At 49.4% G+C, this 6,550-nt stretch overlaps 1 pseudogene; it reads left to right on the forward strand.

Annotated features, from left to right (window-relative positions):
* LOC123056003 (uncharacterized) overlaps positions 1-5,400 on the forward strand; it is a 9,515-nt pseudogene extending 4,115 nt beyond the window's left edge.
* Positions 5,401-6,550: the final 1,150 nt, after the last annotated feature.

The following is a 6,550-nucleotide window of genomic DNA, read 5'->3' on the forward strand; positions in this document are numbered from 1 at the left end:
CTCGGTCACAGATGAATTTCTCCCACGTGCGGACGCGCGAGCAGACGCAGGATCTCGTGCCTCCTCCGTGACTAATCAGCAACGAGGATCGCCGCCTCCAGCGGAGGCGGGAGCACCGCCTCCTCATCGCCAAGGCGGACGAGCATGCCATGGTGGTGTGGCGTGAGTGCTTCCCGCAGAATGTCACCGCAGAGAACGAGTTCTGGGCGCAGAGGAGGGCAGAGCGAGACGTGCGTCGGGCGGACAAGCGTGCGCGGAAGGAACTGGCGAAAGCCTAGATCGAGCTGGGACCTGCGTCGACCTGGGATGATGAAGATCCTCAGTGGCTCGACGCGTTTACACCGTTGAACTACACCACCGAGGAGGACGGGGAGTAGTCTAGCATCATTTTATCTATTTTTATTTAGCATCGTATGAACTTGCTCGTGGTTTGGGGCTTGAGCTATGCTATGAATTTGAACTATGAATGTTTTCGTATGTGTTGTTCCATATTTTTTTTCCAAATGCCAGCTGGTCGCGCGCGCTGAACTTTACAGCGCCTGGTGAAGCACTACAGCGGCTCACTAAATTTTGTAGCACCTGAAAAAGTAACCATCCTTCAACGCGCGCTAAAACGCTATTTCGACGCTGCAAATTTTTTCTAGCGCGCTGCGCTACCGCACACCCGTTGAAGATGCTCTAACAAAGAGACAGGAAAAAAATAGCAACTCTGCTCCCACGCGAAAATATGAAGCTGGACAGCGTAGGATTCGACAGGGATGAGAAGGGAGCAGCGAGACACGAGACACAAGCTGGATTGATGGTGTCACCAAACTTGTTAGTACATGTGTGTGACAAGCGACAATCACTTGAAAGATAGTACTTACCGTGAGTTAGAGCATCCACAGTGTGCCCTTTTGCTGCCTCTATAGCTGCCTCTAATCCTTTACTTCGCCGATGACCCAGTCTTCAGCCCCAAGCAATTTCGTCGAAGGTATAGAATGAGAAAGCATCGATTTGAACATATTGTGCACACACTTGGTGATTGGTCACCTTACTTTAGTCAAAGGTATGATGGCTTTGGCAAGAAAGGGTTTTCACCATTGCAAAAGTGTACAGCAACTATGCGGATGTTAGCCTATGGTGTCCCAGCAGATTATATCGATGACACTCTAAGTATGGCTGAAACCACATCCCTTGAGTGCTTGAGAGAATTTGCAAAAGGCATTAGAGAAAACTTTGGTGAAGTATATTTGCAAAGAGAGCCTTGGCTCAGTGGTTGGGCATGCGGTTGTGCAGTCTAACGGCCCGAGTTCAATTTCTAGAATTGACAGGTGATGCACAGGGGTTTTCCCCCATTTATTTAGGATCAAGTTTGATGTGTGGTTGATACTCGTTTAAAAAAATTATGAGGATCATGTTTATCTTGGTACTCATACTAAAATGACCGTATGCATCCCTAGTTGGTGCAGAGGCCAGGGAAGTGAAATTCTCCCCCAATTTTAAGCTTAGCTTCCTCCAGGGCGACTCGGGCGGGGCATCTCACAGGGCTCCTCACGGTCCTCCAGGAAAATAGGATCAGCCCCCGCGTCGTCCTCCTCCAGGGCGACTCGGGCGGGGCATCTCACCCCCCGGCGCAAGGCCTCCTACCGGCGTTCACCCATCCGCCGCTGCCTAACGCATCCCCGGGAAAAGCCCGCTCGGATCTGGCGGCGGCGGGCCGCGGCTCTTAGGGCATCGTCACCCCTCGAAATGGGGTATCGGGTGGTGGCCGACGGCACGGCGCTGCCCCGGAGCGCGTCGCCGAGCTCTGAGGTGGAGGGGACGACGGTGGTTGCGGGCGGATGCCGTCGGCCCGGTGCTTGGGCGTGTTCGTGAGGCCCGGTGGCTGGCTACCGGCCATGGTCGCCGGGATGCGGACGGCGTGATGGCGGGTGCGGCACGCCGGCAACTGGGCGGAGACGCCCTTGTCTGGGTCCTTGACACCGCGGGCAACTCCGGGGGAAACCCAAGATCTCATTGCGATCGAGCGATGGCGGTGCTTTAGTGTCGTAGTCCCTCTTGAGGGCATCGTTTTTGGAGTTTGCTCAGGTTCAAGGGGCCAGCGACGCCGGAGTGAAGGAAATATGCCCTAGAGGCAATAATAAAGTTGTTATTTATATTTCCTTATATCATGATAAATGTTTATTATTCATGCTAGAATTGTATTAACCGGAAACTTAGTACATGTGTGGATACATAGACAAAGAGAGTGTCCCTAGTATGCCTCTACTTGACTAGATCGTTAATCAAAGATGGTTAAGTTTCCTAGCCATAGACATGTGTTGTCATTTCATGAACGGGATCACATCATTAGAGAATGATGTGATGGACATGACCCATCCGTTAGCTTAGTATTATGATCGTTTAGTTTTATTGCTATTGCTTTCTTCATGACTTATACATGTTCCTCAGACTATGAGATTATGCAACTCCCGAATACCGGAGGAACACCTTGTGTGCTATCAAACGTCACAACGTAACTGGGTGATTATAAAGATGCTCTACAGGTGTCTCCGATGGTGTTTGCTGAGTTGGCATAGATCGAGATTGGGATTTGTCACTCCGTGTATCGCAGAGGTATCTCTGGGCCCTCTCGGTAATGCACATCACTATGAGCCTTGCAAGCAATGTGACTAATGAGTTAGTCACGGGATGATGCATTACGGAACGAGTAAAGAGACTTGCCGGTAACGAGATTGAACTAGGTATGATGATACCGACGATCGAATCTCGGGCAAGTAACATACCAATGACAAAGGGAACAACGTATGTTGTTATGCGGTTTTGACCAATAAAGATCTTCGTAGAATATGTAGGAGCCAATATGAGCATCCAGGTTCCGCTATTGGTTATTGACCGGAGATGTGTCTCGGTCATGTCTACATAGTTCTCGAACCAGTAGGGCCCGCACGTTTAACGTTCGATGACGATTTGTATTATGAGTTATGTTCTTTGATGTATCGAAGTTTGTTCGGAGTCCCGGATGAGATCACGGATATGACGAGGAGTCTCGAAATGGTCGAGACATAAAGATTGATATATTGAAAGGTTATGTTTGGACACCGGAAAGGTTTCGGAAAGGTTCGGGCATTTTCCGGAGTACCGGGGATTACCGGAACTCCCCCGGGGAGTTAATGGGTCTTCATGGGCCCTAGTGGAGAGAGGAGCTGGTGGCGTGCGCCCCTCCAAGCCCAAACCGAATTGGACTAGGGTTGGGGGGCCAACCCCCCTTTCCTTCTCTCCTTCTCCTCTTTCCCTCCTCCTAGTGGGAATAGGAAAGGGGGGGGGCAAATCCTACTTGGAGCGGGAGTCCAAGTAGGACTCCCCCCATGGTGCGCCCCCCCTTGGGCCGGCCACCTCTCCTCCCCCCTTTATATACGTGGGAGGGGGGCACCCCAAAGGCACACCAAGCCTTCTCTTAGCCGTGTGCGGTGGCCCCCCACCACAGTTACACACCTCGGTCATATCGTCGTAGTGCTTAGGCGAAGCCCTGCGCCGGTAACTTCATCATCACCATCGCCATGCCGCCGTGCTGACGGAACTCTCCCTCGGCCTCAACTGGATCAAGAGCTCGAGGGACGTCATCGAGCTGAACGTGTGCTGAACACGGAGGTGCCGTACGTTCGGTGCTTGAATCGGTTGGATCGCAAAGACGTTCAACTACATCAACCGCATTACTAAACGCTTCCGCTTTCGGTCTACGAGGGTACGTGGACACACTCTCCCCGCTTGTTGCTATCCATCTCCAAGATAGATCTTGCGTGATCATAGGTAAAAAAATTTGAAATACTGTGTTCCCCAACACGGAGGTGCACGGCCTGGTGGCGCGACTGCCGATGAAAATCGTGCCGACTTTGGTCATGGCGGACGATGGCGGCGTCTCCGATGTCGTTTCCTTGTTGAGGAATCGTCGTTGCAGTTTGCGTCATCATGCTCGGGATGCTCCGAGGGAAACCCTAGATCTGGGCTTCCCGGATCGGACGATGACGACGCCTTTCGTGTCGTCCTCCCTCCTGAGGGCATCGTTTTGGAGCAAGTGCTGGTTGGAGGGGACTACTGGAGGAGCGGTGTTACATCTACCGCAAGGCCGGCGGCGGATCCCGGCGGCATGGCGCCATGGAGGTTTGATGATGGGCGCATTGGAGATGGACTCGCGCAGGAGGAGGAAGCTGTCTGGCGTCATGGTGGCGTTGATGGCAGAGAGGCCTGGCAAGGTCGGTGCATCAGTTCTGCTCTGAGGATGGACCGAGAGAAGATGGAGGTGACGGCCCTTGCAGCGTGCGGTGCTCACTGGGAGTGTGCCAGACCGGTGTGGGACTCAATCCAGGTAGTGGCTTGGATGGGACACCCGACTTTAGATGTTAGGCTTTGGTGCGATGTCTGTTTGGTATTAGGCCCGGACATATTTGGCACGCCTTCATCAAGGGGTCAGGAGTAGCAACAACGTTGCCATGATGGTGGCTTCTGGCTTATTGATGTATCATCTTGTATGGTCTTTGTGAATAATTAATAATATGGCTGCATGCATCGTCCAGATGCAGAGGCCGGAGGTACATCCTCCTTTTCTAAAAAAAATATTTACGAAGACCTACTGAAGAAGATGTTCAACGTTTACTTCATATAGGAGAGGCTCGTGGATTCTCTGGTATGCTAGGAAGTATTGATTGCATGCATTGGGAGTGGAAAGATTGCCCTGTCTCTTGGAAGGCGCAGTTCACTCGTGGTGATTATGGAGTATCAACAATCATGCTAGAAGTTGTTGCCTCACATGACCTATGGATATGGCATGCTTACTTTGGTGTTTCAGGCTGCAACAATGATATCAATGTGCGTATCCAATCCCCTGTATTCACTCAAGTACTGCAAGGAAGGGCTCCACAAGTTAAGTTTGCAGTGAATGGCAATGATTATGATATGGGTTACTACCTAGCGGATGGGATTTATCCTGAGTGGGCAACATTTGTGAAGACAATCCGCTTGCCCCCAACTGACAAGACAAAACTGTCTGCAAAGATGCAAGAAGGTGCAAGAAAAGATGTTGAACGTGCATTTGGAGTTCTACAATCTCGATTTGCTATTGTACGTGGTCCGGTCAATCTTTGGTATAGGCAAGATATTGCTGATATCATGTATGCATGTGTTATATTGCATAATATGATAGTCGAGGATGAGCGGAATTCCTATGAGGTTCGCTTCGACTATGACTATGATCAGGGTACCTTTAACAACGAAATAGATAATCTGAACCATGGGCCAATTCATGAATTTGCCAGAGTGCTGGAGATAGGCTCAGCAATTCGTGATCGAGCTACACATCGACAACTCAAAGGCGATTTGGTAGAGTATCTATGGCAACGATTCGGGGGTGGTCAGCCTTAGCTTGTATTAGAGGCTCAACAAATAATTTGTAATTTTATTTCTAGACTTGTTCACCATGTATTCTGTATGCTGCCACCAAAATATTTGTATTGCTAGATCTTTTATCTTTTCTAATGTTGAAATAAGAAGCCATAATGGAGAGTTGTGATATTCCCTACTATATTCAGCACAAAAGCCACCGAAATACAAAGTCACACACTCACGTACAGGGAACCCATGAACAGCCACATCTCACCTTCTGCTGCCGCGTGAACCCGCCCATGCTCCAGATCTGCGCCTAGTACTCGCACGGCGACAAAATCGAGAAGCAGTATATGTGCTGTGCGAGCCGAAGGAAGATCGTCGTCGCCGTCGGAGAGTGGCACGTGGACGGCGACAAATGTACGAGCGGTTTGATCAGCCAGGCGCTCGTGCCTGCCTCCACCAACCGGTTCAAGAGGAGTAGAAGACAGACAGTGAGTGCTCGTGTAGCTATTTGGTCCTGGGCTGGCCGATGAGTTCCCGCAGAGGTTCAACTGAAGGCTGGTCGCGCCTCATTCTCAATATGTACATAGATCGTTTATTTATCCTAAAAAAACTTGATTGTTTGTTTATTTTTGAGTACTTGATTTTTTCCTGTAAGAATCATTTTTTTCTGTAACAAATACTAGAAAAATTCAAAAAAATTCAATTTTTTTGGGTGGTAGATAATTTGATGCGTGAGGTTCGCTGCAAATTTCAACTCATTTGGACATTTGAGCAGCTCTCTGCAAAAAAGACAAAATCGGGGTCTGTAAAAAAGTTTACTGTTCACGCACTGTTTTGACCCGATAATTTGAACGAAAAAACGCATTTCTTTTGCTCCCACTAGACGCAGAAATTTGTTTCTCGTGAAGCACAGATTTGATTCTGCGAGAGGCAGCCGTGCCTCTCAAAAAGGGGGAAAACGCATTATTTTTTTGCTTCAACAAGAGGCACAGGTTTGCTTTCGCAAGAGGCACGACTATGCCTCTCTAAAAAGGAAAAAAACACGTTTTTTTGTTCCATGAGAGACATAGATTTTGCCTCTCGGAAGTGAGAAAAAGTGTATCCGGCTACCGGTTTTTTTCAATCAGTTTTTTTATGAAAAAAGTTCGTCGAACTAGTTTCGCAGATCTCGATGCTAGGAAAT

Source organism: Triticum aestivum, chromosome 2D, assembly GCF_018294505.1.
Source record: "Triticum aestivum cultivar Chinese Spring chromosome 2D, IWGSC CS RefSeq v2.1, whole genome shotgun sequence".
Lineage (NCBI taxonomy): Eukaryota > Viridiplantae > Streptophyta > Magnoliopsida > Poales > Poaceae > Triticum > Triticum aestivum.